At 47.0% G+C, this 19773-nt stretch overlaps 1 protein-coding gene across 1 annotated transcript in view; it reads right to left on the minus strand.

Moving 5' to 3' along the window:
• Positions 1-19773, minus strand: part of LOC123759330 (muscle M-line assembly protein unc-89) — a 519867-nt gene that overhangs the window by 283689 nt on the left and 216405 nt on the right. The window lies entirely within an intron of this gene.

A 19773-nucleotide genomic window follows, 5' to 3' on the forward strand; every position in this document is an offset into this window, starting at 1 on the left:
AACCTTGGGGCCAGATTCACGAAGCAGTTACGCAGGTACTTACGAACCTTGGGGCCAGATTCACGAAGCAGTTACGCAAATACTTACGAACGTGTAATCATCTTTCCTCAATCTTTGACGGCTTCGGTTACATTTATTAAACAGTTTACAAGCATGAAAACTTGCCATTCAACTGTTGTTTTTGTTCTAAACAGCCTCCTGGTGCTTCGGAGCTCATTAACTGTTTAATAATTGTAAACAATGCCGGCAAAGATTGAGGAAAGATGTACAGGTTCGTAAGTGCTTGCGTAACTGCTTCGTGAATCCGGGTCCAGGTGTATGGTGGGGGCGTTGCACCTGGCGCCGTGTACCTCATCTCCTCCCCCCCCCCGACCCCCGTCCCTCCCCCTATCGCTCCAAGACGCCTCCCCACAACCCTTGGTAAATAATCCCCCCCCCCACAGTAAGCCTGCTTCTCCCTCTCCTTTTCTCTCCCCTCTCTCTCTCTCTCTCTCTCTCTCTCTCTCTCTCTCTCTCTCTCTCTCTCTCTCTCTCTCTCTCTCTCTCTCTCTCTCTCTCTCTCTCACACACACACACACACCGGGGGCGCCGGTGGCTATGTGGATAGCACGCTGGACACGAAATCCTGTGGCCCGGGTTCGATTCCCGACGCCGGCGAGAAACAATGGGCAGAGTTTCTTTCACCCTGATGGCCCTGTTACCTAGCAGTAAATAGGTACCTGGGAATTAGGCAGATGTTACGGGCTGCTTCCTGCGTGTGTGTGTGTGTGTAAACAAAATTAGTTAGTAGTTAGTAACAGCTGATTGACAGTTGAGAGGCGGGCCGAAAGAGCAGAGCTCAACCCCCGCAATCACAACTAGGTGAATACAACCAGGTGAATACACACTCAAGCCCTCCGACAGCTCCCTTACACTGCTAGCGACGTCCAGCCCTCACCGCCACCTGCGTCACTGTGTACCTGGGGTCACTCGGGCTAGGTGTACCACAAGACCTCTTCCTCCACTAGAAGGGTTATCTGTTAGGAAATGAGGACGCGAATATCTCATCTGCGGTACACTAAGTTCTATGTGGAAGGAGAACGGAATAGTAGAAGGCTCTCTCTCTCTCTACTCTGGCTTTACACGGCTGGCCAATTAAAGGACACTGTAATGTGGCACTGTAATATGGTATGGTAATCTGGCAGTAAAGCAGGAATAATAAGCCTGCTTTATCACTATTATTACTAACTGATATTACTACAACAGGTGCTGCTGCCAACTCACTCACTACAGCACTACAACTATCACTACCACAACTTTCTACCTCAGGTTGAGAATTCATTTTTTGAGATATTTTGAAGGACAAAAAACACACTATATATATATATATATATATATATATATATATATATATATATATATATATATATATATATATATATATATATTATATATATATATATATAATTTATAAACACAGCATCACTGGGTAATGTATTTCAGTGTCCTACGACTACGAACACTTCCCACACAAAAAACATCCAAGATAGCTATTTCAACAAATTCCTCAGCTAACCATGCCATTGTTTCTCGTTGTCTAATTCACTTTCATAAAATATTTCCTCTTGAGTATATAAAATTTATTCAATAACTCTATAAGGTGTCGATTTGAATCTTCCCCGTAGTGGACGCTTCTTCAAAGAGCATACAGTTTGATCTTCGAGTGTGTCTTCAAAGTGTTTGTGTCTTCGAGTGTGTCTTCAAAGTGTTTGTGTCTTCGAGTGTGTCTTCAAAGTGTTTGTGTCTTCGAGTGTGTCTTCAAAGTGTTTGTGTCTTCGAGTGTGTCTTCAAAGTGTCTGTCTTAATGATGGCCTCAGGTCAGTTACCCTTCACTGTTCTCCCTCAAGCTTGAGACCAACATTGTACAACACTCTCCAAGGTGAGTATGACCAAGGCAATATATAGTCACTATCATCTCTTGTCTTTTATTAGCAAATTCCTAACTTAAAAATTCCAGAAGACTCCTGCATGGACTTGCTGCTCGCACCTTGACACTGTCAAGTGTATTAAAGATCTCCATTGAAGACCAGTCTAATATCCCCATTGGGAACCAGTCTAATGTCCCTAGCATGAGCCACAGGCCAAATCTTGAGAAAGCTCAGCTGGCTACCCTGAACCAGTCCAGCTTCCCTTCCCTCACTGTGACACTCTGCCTCCTGCCTCTTAGGTACTCTCTCTCTTATCTAATTCAGTGTTCTCTCCTTTACTCCCACCGGTTTCTATGGTACAGAAGCCTGTTCAGCTGCAATCTACTGTGTCAGAAGAATTTAGTCAATTGTGAAAGACGCAGTTCCCTATCCTTCACTTTTTGGGGAGTCTACATGTATATCCATTGGCCGTTCCGAACACAAATCCTGCACGACTTTCAATATGCACTTTGCTTTAGCACTTAGCAATTCATCTGTTCCAAAGTCCTTTCTGCCTCTGTCTGACTCTCTCTCTCTCTCTCTCTCTCTCTCTCTCTCTCTCTCGTGCCCATCTCATCGACACCCTGCCGACTAGACAACATATCCTCCACAAACAAACAAACCTGATAGGCATTACATAGGAGGAGGAATGGGAGATGGGCGAAGGAGTATAATAAATGTAAAGGGGTAATAGATGAGAGGGGTAAGGAAAAGGTGTGAACGTTACAAAACACTGGTGGCATGAAGATGTTAAAGGGGGAAGAAATGAAAGAAGTGGGATGGAAGAATAAGGGAAAGGAGGAGTAAGGGAAGCCCTATAATGGGTAAGGCGAAGGAAGAAAAGACATAGAAAAGGGTGAGGGAAGGGAGAAGCATCAGGGGAAAGTGTAAAGTCATTATGTCTATATAGCATTTGGAAGGAATCAGGATAAGGATTTGGGATGGGACGGGGAAAAAGGAATGGTGCCCAACCATTTGGACGGTCGGGGATTGAACGCAAGACCATCGCTTCCACCGTCCAGCCCAAACGGCAAGGGAAGGAGAAGATGGTAGTTGTAAAGAAGTATTCCAGGGATAAGAAAGGGGGGGGTAAGGGGGGGTAAGGGGGCCAAGAATAAAGCATAAGGGAGGAGGAGGAGGAGGAGAAGGGAGGGTTTCGTCTCCCAGTAAGGGGGTAAGACGACACCCGCGTCACGGTATACACACACACACACACACACACACACACACACATACACACACACACACACACACACGCACACACACACACACACACACACACACACACACACACACACACACACACACAGTAGTAGCAGCAGTAATATACAATAGTAGTAGCAGTAATATACAACCCTCCACCAAATGACAGGAGACCCAGTCAAGAGTATGAAAACAACAACAAGGCAGTTAACACTATAATTGAGAGGGCAGCCTCTGCTGCCTGTAGAAATAGATCCCACCTGCTCATCATGGGCGACTTCAATCACGGAAAGATTGACTGGGAGAACAAGGAACCGCATGGAGGCGAGGATACGTGGAGAGCCAAACTATTGGAGGTGGTGACAAGCAACTTTTTAACGCAGCATGTCGGAGAACCCACAAGGATGAGAGGCAATGACGAACCAGCGAGACTCGACCTAGTCTTCACTCTGAACGACTCCGACATAAGAGAAATCGGTTTTGAGGACCCAGTAGGAATGAGCGACCACAGTGTACTGGTGTTTGAGTACTTGATTGAAGAAGGGTTATTGAACTCGAGGAGGGATACCGAAACCAAAAGGTTAGCATACCGAAAGGGAAACTATGAGGGGATAAGAAAATTCCTAACAGATATAGCATGGGAAACAGAGCTCAGGGGAAAGACGGCCCAAGATATGATGGATTACATCACGCAGAAGTGCAAGGACGCAGCAAACAAGTTTGTCCCAGTCCAAAAGGAAAACAGAGAAATGAAGATGAGAAACCCATGGTTTAATCAAAGATGTAGGCTAGCTAAGCAGCAAAGTAAAAGGGCATGGAGAAACTATAGGAATAACAGGACACTGGAGAGCAGAGAAAGATACCAGAATGCCAGGAATGAATATGTCAGGATGAGAAGAGAGGCAGAAAGACAATACGAAAATGACATCGCAAGCAAGGCAAAGACTCAGCCTAAATTGTTGCATAGCCACATTAGGAGAAAAACAACAGTAAAGGAACAGGTTATGAGATTAAGGATAGGGGCGGAAGGATTCACTACAAATGACAAGGAAGTGTGTGAGGAATTGAATAAGAAATTCCAGGAGGTCTTCACCTTAGAACAAGGAGAAATTCCAGAGGTAAGTGAGGGAATAGCTAACCAGGAACCACTGGAAGAGTTTGAGATTACCAGTGGGGAAGTAAGGAAGTGTTTACTAGAGTTGGACGTGACGAAGGCTATAGGCCCAGATGGAATCTCCCCTTGGGTTCTAAAGGAAGGAGCAAGAGAACTGAGCCTACCACTCTCCATAGTGTATAACAAATCACTGGCAACAGGGGAACTGCCAGATACTTGGAAAGCAGCTAACGTAGTCCCGATATACAAAAAAGGGGATAGACAGGAGGCACTGAACTACAGGCCAGTGTCCCTAACCTGCATACCATGCAAGCTGATGGAGAAGATTGTGCGAAAAAAACTAGTGGAGCATCTGGAGCGAAGGAACTTTGTAACACAGCATCAACATGGGTTCAGGGATGGCAGGTCCTGCCTCACAGGGTTACTTGAATTCTACGACCAGGCAACAAAAATAAGGCAAGAAAGAGAAGGGTGGGCAGACTGCATATTTTTGGATTGTCAGAAAGCCTTTGATACAGTGCCACACAAGAGGCTAGTGCGAAAGTTGGAGATGCAGGCTGGAGTGAGAGGGAAGGTACTCCGGTGGATAGAGGAATACCTAAGCAACAGGAGACAACGAGTCTGTGTGAGGGGTGAGGTCTCAGATTGGCGAGACGTCACAAGTGGAGTCCCGCAGGGGTCAGTCCTTGGACCTATACTGTTTCTGGTATATGTAAATGATCTCCCAGAGGGTATAGATTCGTTCCTCTCAATGTTTGCCGACGATGCAAAAATTATGAGGAGGATTGAAACAGAGGATGATAGTAGGAGGCTACAAGATGACCTGGATAGACTGAGTGAATGGTCCAACAAATGGCTGTTGAAGTTCAACCCGAGTAAATGCAAAGTAATGAAACTAGGCAGTGGAAACAGGAGGCCAGGCACAGGATACAGAATAGGAGATGAAGTACTTAATGAAACAGACAGAGAGAAAGATCTAGGAGTTGATATCACACCAAACCTGTCTCCTGAAGCCCACATAAAGAGAATAACGTCTGCGGCATATGCGAGGCTGGCTAACATCAGAACGGCGTTCAGGAACCTGTGTAAGGAATCATTCAGAATCTTGTACACCACATATGTAAGACCAATCCTGGAGTATGCGGCCCCAGCATGGAGCCCGTACCTTGTCAAGCACAAGACGAAGCTGGAAAAAGTCCAAAGGTATGCTACTAGACTAGTCCCAGAACTAAGAGGCATGAGTTATGAGGAAAGGCTGCGGGAAATGCACCTCACGACACTGGAAGACAGAAGAGTAAGGGGGGACATGATCACAACCTACAAAATCCTCAGGGGAATCGACCGGGTAAACAAGGACGAACTTTTCAACACTGGTGGGACGCGAACAAGGGGACACAGGTGGAAGCTGAGTACCCAAATGAGCCACAGAGACGTTAGAAAGAACTTTTTCAGTGTCAGAGTAGTTAGCAAATGGAATGCATTAGGAAGTGATGTGGTGGAGGCTGACTCCATTCACAGTTTCAAATGTAGATATGATAGAGCCCAATAGGCTCAGGAATCTGTACACCAGTTGATTGACGGTTGAGAGGCGGGACCAAAGAGCCAGAGCTCAACCCCCGCAAGCACAATTAGGTGAGTACAATTAGGTGAGTACACACACACACACACACACCGGGTTCCGCTTACCGGTCGATACCGGGGACATCTTTCCCGGGCACACACACACACACACACACATGGTCCAGAGTACTGGGTTCGTATCCCACGTGGATGCAGGCTGGTGGTACTGTTGCCGCTAATGGTCGCCAAGCCCGGGTGTGAAGGCCTCCAGGGTCGTGGCTCACATGGTGGACCAAACCCGCCCATATTTGTCTCAACAAAAATCAGCCAAATAAAAAAAAATAAAAAAATTAGCATATATTCCGAACGAGTTCGCTCGCCAGCGGTAAAAATTCTAAACTAGTGATACAAAGTTAAAAAAATAATAATAATACCCTAAAAATAGAACCCGGCAGCATCAGTTGTTTTAATATATTCAATATCTATATTATCTATATCTATAAGCAAGAATATCTGTCCGAGTTCGGAGGCCAGACGCTTGTGGCTAGCTTCATTAAACTTTACAGTATTAGAGGTGATTTTATCCAGAGTGACACAGAGGTGTACTCACCTAGTTGCACTCACCTAGTTGTGTTTGAGGGGGTTGAGCTCTGGCTCTTTGGTCCCGCCTCTCAACCGTCAATCAACAGGTGTGTGTGTGTGTGTGTGTGTGTGTGTGTGTGTGTGTGTGTGTGTGTGTGTGTGTGTGTGTGTGTGTGTGAGGGTGTGTGTGTGGGAGGGGGAGTGAAGTCAGCACAGTGCCCCTTTTCCATGAGGCCTCACCGTCACTCGGTGTGTGAATGTGAAATGTTCAGCCCCCTAGTCCATAGACTTCTTCATAATGTCTAGGGAAAATTGTTACGGTGATCAGGGAGGACAGAGAGGGCAGGAGGTGGGGTGTAATGTGGAAAGGGAGGTAGGGGGGGGGGAGGGGTATGGAGAGTGTGGAGAGGGTTGTTTGGAAAAGGGGAGCAAAGGGGTGGGGGGATGTCGAAGCGAGACACCCCCATCCCCCTGGGAGGTGTAGATACTAGGGAAAAGGGCAGTGTGTAGAGGTTGATAAGGCAATGTAGAGGCAGCCCATCCTTCTAAAATGAGACAAGAAGAAGGAGGGCCCCTTCTGTGTGGAGAGGGGGAGGGGGCATGTAGGGACAGGGAGGGGGGGGGGAGGGGTTAGGTGGCCGGTGTTTATCAACTGTGGGAGTGGGGGAGGGGGGTGGAGGGATTGGAGACAGGGAGTGTTCACCTAGTGATGTTAACCTAGCGTTCACCTGGTACTTATCATTCAGTAAAATCAAAGTGGATTGATTTTCGTGCTGTCAGCCAAGACCTCACAGACATGTACACGCAGTGCAGGTGTGCCCCCACACCTGTCATGCTTGCTGAGTACACACTCAGTAGGCAAGTAAGAAGGTTCGCCTCCTCCTCCTCCTTCCCCCAGGGCGGAGAGAGAGAACGTTCCACATCCACTGGTTTAAACATGACTAAGTCGCCAAGAAAGTTTCAAGGAACATCTTCAAGAAGTTAGTTTATCTGATTAAGTTACGAATTGACACCCCCCCCCCCGCTTTCCCCTTAAAAGGAGGGCAATGGGGCCGACCCCGACCACACTACGACAGTTCCCCCCCCCACACCCACCAGGTACCCTGCAAATGTTTAACGAGGCAGGCACTAAGTGACTGGCCTCCAACCTTATAAATCTATATCTAATCTTTCCTGTATATGTTTTAAGGTCACTTGAAATGATGAAGCTGTGGAGTCAGCCACTAACCATTCATCTGCGCCGACCTTATCAGGACCCCTATGAGAGCTGACCACCTTTAATGAGGGCCAACGATGCTGACCCTGACCTACCTATGACAGTCCTCTATGTCTTCCCCCCCCCCCTTCCAATCACCCTGCAAAATGTAACGAGGCGAGCCCCAAGGGTATGACCTCCAGTCTTGGACAGTCAAATAGACAATCCTTTTAGAGATACAGAGTATATATATATATATATATATATATATATATTTATATATATATATATATATATTGGTGTATACTGGCAGCAGGTTTTCTTTTAAACATATCTTATTGAATATTCTGTATTTACTATCTTCTGATTTAAGGCTTCTATCCCTCTAACTATTTTCCTAGCATCAGAGCTTAGCTGAAAGAGGAGTTCTCCAAAACTCATTTTCGTTATTTCAAGGTGAAGAAAAAAGTGAATTACTATAGAATGTAATACACTTATTTATACAATTTGCATAACGTTTCGAACCTCCATGGTTTTGAGAATTAACCGTGGTTGCGGTTACCTTGCGATGATTTCGGGGCTCAACGTCCTCGCGGCCCAGTCTTCGCCTAGGCCTCATGATCGAGGAGGCAAAATCATGTCCTTAGACCTCATCCGGGAGATGACTGTTGCAACATATATATACCCGGTGCCAGTGCCAGATAGTCTGGCACTCGCCCGACTCACCGTCTGTATCGAACTATACCATAAATGTAAGATCTAAACGAGACATCATTGGAGGTTCAGAAAGTTCATACAGAAAAAGTGGTTCTCGTTTGTTTTAATTCCTTTTAGTTTACCATCAGACAAATTTCCCAGCAGGGTGGTGGCGCGGGATGTGATCCTTCAGACGGTATTTGACTCCTCACTTGGCCTCTCACCTTTCTCAGAGGGTCAAAATGAAGCGATATCTCAGCTGAAGTCGTTAACAAACGTCTTACACTGCTAATGTTTCTCTCTCTCTCTCTCTCACACACACACACACACACACACACACACACACACACACACACACACACACACACACACACACACACACACACACACACACACACACACACATAGAACACACATAGAACAGTTTTTCCGGATTGGCCAGTACAACAGAGACAAAAAAAGATTGATCAAGGTAGTATTCAAGAGCGAGGACATCAAAGAGGACATTCTAGTAAGGAAGAACAAACTGAGGCATGCAAGGAACTACAAAGAGGTATATGTTCAGAGGGACATGACCAGAGACGAGATAGTAAGGGCAGCAGATGCAAGGAAAAGGCGCAAGGAGAGGGAAGAGAGCCAGGGAACCTCAGCCTCCAACCCAGCAATCCCAGAGGGGAGTGGGGAACCCCAATCCAGCAACCCAGGAACCCCAGGGGGGAATGCAACACCCCAGTCCACCACCCAATAGGGCCCTCTCTACCCCCCAGCACAAACCCTTCCTTGCCCCTGCATAATGCCCATCATGAAACCCAAATCCTCCCCCTCCCCTTACCCCAAGTAGCCCCTGCTTTCCCAACCCCTGGTCTTCTCCCTGCCCCAAGCAGGCCTGAGCAAGACCAAAGCCCTCTATCCCCCACTCCACCTCCCTCCAAACCCCTGTCAACTACACCGCAGGAGGGCGTGCCCTCTCCCCAAGCAATCCCTGCTCCCTCACCCCCAGGACTTCTTCCTGACCCAAGCAGGCCTGAGGAAGACCTAAGCCCTCCACCCCCCACCCCACCTCCCCCTGAACCCCTGGCAACTACCTCACAGGAGGAGGAGCCTACCCAAGTAGCAAGGACCATAGAACAACCTCCTACACTTGTAGGGAGTGTGGGTGAAATTGGATATAAGAAAGTGAGCTTCAAGGTAATGTACTCAAACATTGATGGGATTACCAATAAAGCAAGTGAACTGGCAGAAAGGGTGCAAGAAGAAAACCCTGATGTAATAGGACTAACAGAAACAAAATTGTCAGGAGTCATAACAGATGCTGTGTTTCCAAAGGACTACTATATAGTAAGGAAAGAGAGGGAAGGGAGAGGAGGTGGAGGAGTGGCCCTGCTGATAAGGAAGGACTGGAGTTTTGATGAGATGGAAATTCCGGGCTGTGACGGATTCAGAGATTACATAACAGGAACTATAACAATGGGTGGACCTAAGATAATAGGAACAGTCATTTACAACCCTCCCCTAAATGACAGAAGACCTAGACAGGAGTTTGATAGGAACAACATGGCAACTATTAATATAATAGAGAGAGCAGCTTCAGTTGCCTGCAGGAATGGCTCAAGACTCTTAATCATGGGTGATTTCAACCATGGAAAGATAGACTGGGAGAATGGGGACCCACATGGTGGTGCAGATACGTGGCGAGCTAAACTCTTGGAAGTGGCAACAAGGAATTTTCTGAGCCAGCATGTCAAGGAACCCACAAGAATGAGAGGCAATGATGAACCAGCTAGACTCGACTTAATATTCACCCTAAATGAGTCAGAAATAAGGGAAGTCAAAGTTGAAGCCCCCATAGGAATGAGTGACCACAGTGTACTGACCTTTGAGTACTTGGTGGAGGTAGGGATAACCTATCCAAGGATGGGAGTGGAGGGGAAAAGACTGAATTACCGAAGAGGAAAATATGACGAGATGAGGAACTTCCTAATGGGAATACCATGGGAAACAGAACTTAGAGACAAGAATGTGCAGGTCATGATGGATATTGTCACCCAAAAGTGCCAGGAAGCTGCAGACAGGTTTATCCCCGTCCAAAAGGAGAAAAACGAAAAACAACAGAAAAACCCATGGTTCAACCAGGAATGTAAGGTAGCGAAACAACTGAGTAAAAGAACATGGAGAAACTACAGAAATAACAGAACACCAGAGAGCAGGGAGAGGTACCAGAGGGCCAGAAATGAGTACATCAGAGTGAGGAGGGAAGCAGAGAGACAGTTTGAAAATGACATCGCGAGTAAAGCCAAGACCCAACCAAAGCTGCTCCACAGCCATATCAGGAGGAAAACAGCAGTGAAGGAACAAGTGATGAAGCTGCGGAAAGGGGAGAACAGATACACAGAGAATGACAAGGAGGTGTGTGAAGAACTCAACAAGAGATTCCAGGAGGTCTTCACAATAGAACAAGGAGAAGCCCCTGCACTAAATGAGGAGGCGGCAACCTTGGAAACCTTGGAGGAATTTGACCTCACCAGTGATGAGGCCAAAAGGTGTCTGCTGGAGCTAGATGTGACAAAGGCTGTTGGGCCTGATAGAATCTCACCATGGATACTAAAGGAAGGTGCAGAAGCACTAAGTGTGCCACTCTCTATGGTGTATAACAGGTCACTGGAAACAGGAGACTTACCAGAAAGTTGGAAGACAGCTAACGTGGTCCCAATATACAAAAAGGGTGACAGGCAAGAGGCACTGAATTACAGGCCAGTTTCCTTAACTTGTATACCATGCAAGGTGCTGGAGAAGATCGTGAGGAAAAGGCTCGTAGAGCATCTGGAGGGAAATAACTTTGTAACGCACCACCAACATGGGTTCAGAGATGGTAAATCGTGCCTCACAGGGTTAATAGAATTTTATGACCAGGCAACGAAAATTAGGCAGGAAAGAGAAGGGTGGGCCGACTGCATTTTCCTGGATTGCCAAAAAGCCTTCGACACAGTACCCCATAAAAGGCTGTTAAAAAAGTTGGAGCAACAGGCAGGAGTAAAAGGGAAGGTGCTCCAGTGGATAAGGGAGTACTTAAGCAACAGGAAACAGCGAGTAACGGTGAGGGGGAAGACATCAGAGTGGCGAGATGTCACCAGCGGAGTCCCACAGGGCTCAGTACTTGGACCCATCCTGTTTCTAATATATGTGAACGATCTTCCAGAGGGTATAGACTCATTCCTCTCGATGTTTGCTGATGATGCAAAAATTATGAGAAGAATCAAGACGGATGAAGATAGACAGAGACTACAGGATGACCTGGATAAACTGGAGGAATGGTCTAGAAAATGGCTGCTGAAGTTCAACTCTGGAAAGTGTAAGGTGATGAAATTAGGCGAAGGGAGCAGGAGGCTGAACACAAGGTATCATCTGGGAGGGGAAATCCTGCAAGAATCAAATAGAGAGAAGGATCTGGGGGTTGATATCACACCGAACCTGTCCCCAGAGGCCCACATCAAAAGAATATCATCAGCGGCATATGCTAGACTGGCCAACATAAGAACTGCCTTCAGAAACTTGTGTAAGGAATCTTTCAGAACCCTGTATACCACTTATGTAAGACCAATCCTGGAGTATGCAGCTCCAGCCTGGAGTCCATACCTAGTTAAACACAAGACAAAGTTAGAGAAGATTCAGCGGTATGCCACCAGGCTCGTCCCGGAACTGAGAGGATTGAGCTACGAGGAAAGGCTAAAGGAGCTGAACCTCACATCCCTGGAAAACAGAAGAGTAAGGGGAGACATGATAACCACCTACAAAATTCTCAGGGGAATTGACAGGGTGGACAAAGACAAACTCTTCAGCACGGGTGGGACACGAACAAGGGGACACAGGTGGAAACTTAGTACCCAGATGAGCCACAGAGACGTTAGAAAGAATTTTTTCAGTGTCAGAGTAGTTAATAAATGGAATGCACTAGGAAGTGATGTGGTGGAGGCTGACTCCATACACAGTTTCAAATGTAGGTATGATAGAGCCCAGTAGGCTCAGGAATCTGTACACCAGTTGATTGACAGTTGAGAGGCGGGACCAAAGAGCCAAAGCTCAACCCCCGCAAGCACAATTAGGTGAGTACAATTAGGTGGGTGAGTACACACACACACACACACACACACACAGGGGCTGGCTGGCTGAGCAGACAACGTTCTAGACTCGTGGACCTAGGGACCGGGGTTCAATCCCGGCAGCCGGCGAGAAACAAATGGGCAGAGTTTCTTTCACCCTGGTGCTCCTGTTCATCTAGCAATAAATAGGTACCTGGGAGTTAGACAGCTGCTTCGGTCTGCTTCCTGGGAATGTGTGCGTTAGTTAGATAGAAATATATGCAGTAGACCAAACCACACACTAGAAAGTGAAGGGACGACGACGTTTCGGTCCGTCCTGGACCATTCTCAAGTCGATTGTGCGAACGGTCACAATCGACTTGAGAATGGTCCAAGACGGACCGAAACGTCGTCGTCTCTTCACCTTCTAGTGTGTGGTTTGGTCAACATATTTCAGCCACGTTATTGTGACTCCTCGTCTGCATATGTAGTAGACATTAGAAGAAAAACAGACCGGTTAGAAAGGCGGGGTCCAAGAGCTAATAGCTCGATTCTACAGACACAAATAGTAAAATACAAATAATATACACACACGCAAACACACGATAAACGCACTCTATGTTTATGGTTGCGTGGGGTCGAGGGCGAGCAGCCGGAGACCTCCAAGAACGCCCCCCCCCCATGACGACCTGTGTTACGGTTATCTTGAAGTTACCTTGAGATGATTTCGGGGCTTTAGTGTCCCCGCGGCCCGGTCCTCGACCAGGCCGGTGTGCTGAAGCGGGCCCTCCGGACCGGCCTCATGCGCAAGTCCTCTCCAAATGATGTTTTTACACCCCTTCGTGAACACGTTTATGGAGTCCGGCGAAGATATTTGTGGGGCCCGGGCTTGGTGTTGCTGTGTGGAAGCCATCGCCCGCCAAGAGGCTCGGGCAGCCAAGCCCCAGATTTGACCCCACACTCCCACAGATAGAGTAACACTAGGACAATTATCCTGTTGTCAAGGGGAGAGGAAAGTCTAAATGACCATCTTGGGAAGGAGAGAGAGAGAGAGAGAGAGAGAGAGAGAGAGAGAGAGAGAGAGAGAGAGAGAGAGAGAGAGAGAGAGAGAGAGAGAGAGAGAGAGAGAGACAGAGAGAGGAGAGAGAGAGAGAGAGAGAGAGAGAGAGAGAGAGAGAGAGAGAGAGAGAGAGAGAGAGAGAGAGAGAGAGAGAGAGAGAGAGAGAGAGAGAGAGAGAGAGAGAGAGAGAGAGAGAGAGAGAGAATGGGGAGAGAGGGGAAGCAGGGAATATGTTCTCATCTAGATGTGTTTCCAGGGTCGGGCGTTTAATTGTATTAAGTAAAACTTCCCACTATTTCGACCATCAGTAGTTTAATGACTTTATTCTTAGTTACATACATATTCCCACTGCCAGATAGTGTGTGTGTGCTTATCTATCATGCCCTCATCACAGAGTATTTTGTATGTTGGGATCACGTCTTCCTTGCTTCGTATGTCTTCCAGCATGGATACTAAAACGCTGGCAACTGACAAGAATATACATGGTCCTGAAACCAGTCGCACTACCAGACACTTGGAAGACAGCCATGTTAGTGTCTGTATACAATAATGGAAATAAAACAGGGGACACTTAAGCATAGGCCTGTGTCTCACCTGCTTACTATACCATGTGTCTCACCTGCTTACTATACCATGTGTCTCACCTGCTTACTATACCATGTGTCTCACCTGCTTACTATACCATGTGTCTCACCTGCTTACCATATCATGTCTCACTTGCTTACCATATCATGTGTGTCATACTAACATTATCCTATTTACACGGGCCTCCGGAGTTAGGTTTGTTGACATGTAGTTTATTTTTTTTTAAACTACTTATTTGGAGGTAGTTTCCCCTTCAGTGTGTACCGTCTGTCTGGTCTCCTGCCACCTGTTCTCATTTGAATGAACTTACATTTGCTTGTATTGAACTCTAATGGCCATTTCTCAAACTGACTCTGCAGTTGGTCGGAATCGTCTTTAAGTATCTTACACTCTTCATCTGTCTCGACTCTCCTCGTAACCTTTGTATCATCCACGAACATCGACACCCAAGAGTCCATTGCTGAGGTTATAAGGTGATCAGCATAAATGAGAGACCACGGGTTGCAGAACCTATCCTTGCGGACCTCCGCTTGTTACCGTGCGCCAGTCCGCCTTCTCGGTCCCTGTATGTAATGTTCGTATTGATTATCTGTGCCTACAGGATCGAGCGGTTAGCCCTTGGACATAACTCTGAATCTGATGTGTGAATTCAGATTCAGGCGCAAATGTGAAGCTGTATCTTCCTTCAGCATCACATTTGTTATCTCGCTCGTCGTGTCATGTAAAACTTTAAGAGGACAGCACGCAGCTGTCTGCCATGGGCGAGATTTAAAGCGCAGGCAGTTTGATTTTGACACGTGGGTGGGACGGGTGTCACCCACCCATCAGCCAGCTGCGCCATCTGTCACTCACATCCCCCGCCCCCCCCCCCCACACACACACACGACTTCCCCCGGGAAGTGAAGTAAAGGGGTAAATAGAAAAGGAGGAGTATGCATGAGGTGAAAGGAAAATAGAGGGGGGGGGAGTGCTCATTGCGTATGCGGTGTTAGTGGCCGCGGGGAGAGGCTGCAATCAGCAGGAGGGAGATTTAATGTTGCCTGCCAAAGTTGGTTAGTTTGGCGGCCTGCCTCGGGGGCTATACCCACCTGCGGCCTGCCTCGGGGGACTATACCCACCTGCGGCCTGCCTCGGGGGACTATACCCACCTGCGGCCTGCCTCGGGGGACTATACCCACCTGCGGCCTGCCTCGGGGGACTATACCCACCTGCGGCCTGCCTCGGGGGACTATACCCACCTGCGGCCTGCCTCGGGGGACTATACCCACCTGCGGCCTGCCACGGGGGGCTATACCCACCTGCGGCCTGCCTCGGGGGGCTATACCCACCTGCGGCCTGCCTCGGGGGCTATACCCACCTGCGGCCTGCCTCGGGGGACTATACCCACCTGCGGCCTGCCTCAGGGGCTATACCCACCTGCGGCCTGCCTCGGGGGGCTACCCAAAAGCTGCCTGCTTCAGGGCTTGCCAACCAGCTACACCTCAGGAAACTGCTCTCCTGAAGGACCAGGTGTGGAGGACCAGGTGTGGAGGACCAGGTGTGGAGGACCAGGTGTGGAGGATCAGGCGTGGTGGACCAGGTGTGGAGGACCAGGTCTGGAGGACTCCAGCAAGTCTAGCGTTGGACTTACTTCCATGTCAGTCTCCAAACTTAGGGATTGACTTCCACTGTTCTGTCGATCTACAGGTTTGGAAGACGAGATTGGTCAAGTGCGTTGGTTTGGGTCGGCAAGTGTAGGGGCCCCGAGGGACGGCTACAGGCCACAGTCGTCTTTAGAACACAGGTCAGGGGCCCCTGAGGGACGAACGATGTGTTGGTGGTGGTGGGTGTGGTGGTGGTGGTGGTTGCTGTGGTGGTGATGCTGGTGGTGTTGGTCTGAGTGCTGCACCCAACACTATTGATTCGCCCAAACTCTCAGCTGATAAACCTCCCACACCCACACTGCGCTACAGGTGCAGAGAGAGACACACACAGACAGACAGACAGACAGACAGACAGACACACAGACACACAGACAGATAGAGAAGGTGTTCTCTAGGACAACTCTCTCCCCTTGAGTCATCATCATTGAAGATGACTCAAGGAGAGTCATCTCAACTAACTCTCCTCAAGGATATAAGAACTGTGCGATTGTAAATTGCACTCTGGCGTCAAGAGTGCGGTCTTAGGTGCACTCTCCTACTCCAAACGGTCCATGTGGAATATATATCTGCCCATTCCAGGTCCTGTGAATACGTATAACCAAGCTGTCCACAAGCTAGGCTCATCCAAGCGGCGGCCGATCCTAACAACGTCTCCTCAGGCTAAAACCCAACCACTTGAACTGGACGGTAGAGCGACGGTCTCGCATCATGCAGGTTGGCGTTCAATCCCCGACCGTCTAAGTAGTTGGGCACCATTCCTTCCCCCCCCCCCCCCCCGGCCCATCCCAAATCCTTATCCTGACCCTTTCCCAGTGCTATATAGTTGAAATGTCTTGGCGCTTCCTTCTGACAGTTCCCTTCCCTTCCTCAGGCTAGGCAACAATGAAGGTCGACCCCAAAGACGAACTTATAATGTTTTACGGACTGCGTATTCAAAATTTGTATTTTCTCATATGTAAGTTAATATTTTTACATATTAGAATGTGTTGAAAAGGAAGGCCTAACTTAGGTTGAAGTTAGCACTTATTGGTATTTGCAGTTGGTGGATGAGGCATTTCAACCCGTCCTCACACTAAGCTGGTTAAAGCAGCGGCCGTTCTTCACAGACGCATTCATAAATTTTAGCATACTGTAATGTATTAAACATTTGTTTGGTTCTGAAATATAAATGAATATTATTATACATAAAAATTCTATGTATAGTTAGGCATAGGTTAGGTGTTTAGGTTCTGTTGGCGATTATTTGTATTTGTAGTACGTGGGTGAAGCATTTACAGCGTTGTGGTTCGAACAACAGTCGTCAGTGAAGCACTTGTTCCGGAAGTGTTCGAACGTCATCAGTTGTGAGTCGTGTGTAAACCGTTTTTCATTCATAAACAGGGGGGTTTGGCGGGTGGATGGAATCACTTTTGGATCCTTGTTTATGAGGACGGGCTGTTACACGCGACTCACAACTGATGGCGTATGTAATTTTCTCGAGCAGTGCTACATTCACGTCCTCTGCTGGCATCCCGCCTCTCTAAATGCTTCACCCACGTACTGCAGGTACCAATAATTGCCAACAGAACCTAACCCTCTAACCTAACCTAGGCCTAACTACTAATTTCACTGTAGTGTATAATCATATTAACTTACATTTGACGTTAAAATTAACGATAGCATCTTTAGGGGTGAACCGTTGCTTAGACGAACCTAGCCTGAGTGTTTATTATCATGTAATTCTGTTCCGATATTCTCCAGAGGTTTGAATAACATTTAAGAACCAAATATTATAATATATATTAATATTATAATATATAATAAGGTCCCCGTGGCGCAGTGGTAAAACACTCGCCCTGCGTTTCGCGAGCGCTTTGGCCTGGATTCGTATCCTGGTCGGGGAGGATTGACTGTAGCCTCTGTTCACCCAGCAGTGAACGGGTACCTGGTTGTTAAACGATTTGGCGGGTCGTATTCCAGGGAATATTAGGATTAAGGACCTGCCCGATACGACCTGCGTGCTAGTGGCTGTACAAGAATGTAAGAACTCTTGTGTATAATATATATATATATATATATATATATATATATATATATATATATATACATATATATATATATATATATATATATATATATATATATATATATATATATATATATATATATATATATATATATATATAACTGAAAACTCACACCCCAGAAGTGACTCGAACCCATACTCCCACAACTGGTATGTACAGGGACGCCTTAATCCGCTTGACCATCACGACCGGACAAAAGGAAGTGATAGCCGAGGCTATATGAACCACTTCCCCGCCGGCACTCGGATGGTAATCTTGGGCATAGCATTTTATCAAATCACCTCATTCTTTGGGGCACACGTGAGGAACACAAATGCAAACAAGCCTGAATGGTCCCCAGGACTATATACAACTGAAAACTCACACCCCAGAAGTGACTCGAACCCATACTCCCACAACTGGTATGTACAGGGACGCCTTAATCCGCTTGACCATCACGACCGGACAAAAGGAAGTGATAGCCGAGGCTATATGAACCACTTCCCCGCCGGCACTCGGATGGTAATCTTGGGCATAGCATTTTATCAAATCACCTCATTCTTTGGGGCACACGTGAGGAACACAAATGCAAACAAGCCTGAATGGTCCCCAGGACTATATACAACTGAAAACTCACACCCCAGAAGTGACTCGAACCCATACTCCCACAACTGGTATGTACAGGGACGCCTTAATCCGCTTGACCATCACGACCGGACAAAAGGAAGTGATAGCCGAGGCTATATGAACCACTTCCCCGCCGGCACTCGGATGGTAATCTTGGGCATAGCATTTTATCAAATCACCTCATTCTTTGGGGCACACGTGAGGAACACAAATGCAAACAAGCCTGAATGGTCCCCAGGACTATATACAACTGAAAACTCAAGCGGATTAAGGCGTCCCTGTACATACCAGTTGTGGGAGTATGGGTTCGAGTCACTTCTGGGGTGTGAGTTTTCAGTTGTATATAGTCCTGGGGACCATTCAGGCTTGTTTGCATTTGTGTTCCTCACGTGTGCCCCAAAGAATGAGGTGATTTGATAAAATGCTATGCCCAAGATTACCATCCGAGTGCCGGCGGGGAAGTGGTTCATATAGCCTCGGCTATCACTTCCTTTTGTCCGGTCGTGATGGTCAAGCGGATTAAGGCGTCCCTGTACATACTAGTTGTGGGAGTATGGGTTCGAGTCACTTCTGGGGTGTGAGTTTTCAGTTGTATATAGTCCTGGGGACCATTCAGGCTTGTTTGCATTTGTGTTCCTCACGTGTGCCCCAAAGAATGAGGTGATTTGATAAAATGCTATGCCCAAGATTACCATCCGAGTGCCGGCGGGGAAGTGGTTCATATAGCCTCGGCTATCACTTCCTTTTGTCCGGTCGTGATGGTCAAGCGGATTAAGGCGTCCCTGTACATACCAGTTGTGGGAGTATGGGTTCGAGTCACTTCTGGGGTGTGAGTTTTCAGTTGTATATAGTCCTGGGGACCATTCAGGCTTGTTTGCATTTGTGTTCCTCACGTGTGCCCCAAAGAATGAGGTGATTTGATAAAATGCTATGCCCAAGATTACCATCCGAGTGCCGGCGGGGAAGTGGTTCATATAGCCTCGGCTATCACTTCCTTTTGTCCGGTCGTGATGGTCAAGCGGATTAAGGCGTCCCTGTACATACCAGTTGTGGGAGTATGGGTTCGAGTCACTTCTGGGGTGTGAGTTTTCAGTTGTATATAGTCCTGGGGACCATTCAGGCTTGTTTGCATATATATATATATATATATTTTTACCAAGATCAGTTTTCTAATAAAAATTCTGAACATAAATTGGCCATAGTTGAAAATTCAGAAAGTAATTAATCCACAAAACAACAAAATAAATTTCAAAAGAATATTGGAACACAATGTGTATACATACATATTTTATCTGTATAAACACGGAGAGTTTACTCTAGTCATGAATATACATTCTGAACTAGAGTAGAGGATGAACTAGAGTAGATGATGAACTAGAGTAGAGCTAGAGTAGAGGCAAATATAGTAGATAGTACTCTAAACTAGAGTAGAGGATGAAGG

The sequence above is a fragment of the Procambarus clarkii genome, chromosome 32, assembly GCF_040958095.1.
Source record: "Procambarus clarkii isolate CNS0578487 chromosome 32, FALCON_Pclarkii_2.0, whole genome shotgun sequence".
Taxonomy (NCBI): Eukaryota; Metazoa; Arthropoda; class Malacostraca; order Decapoda; family Cambaridae; genus Procambarus; species Procambarus clarkii.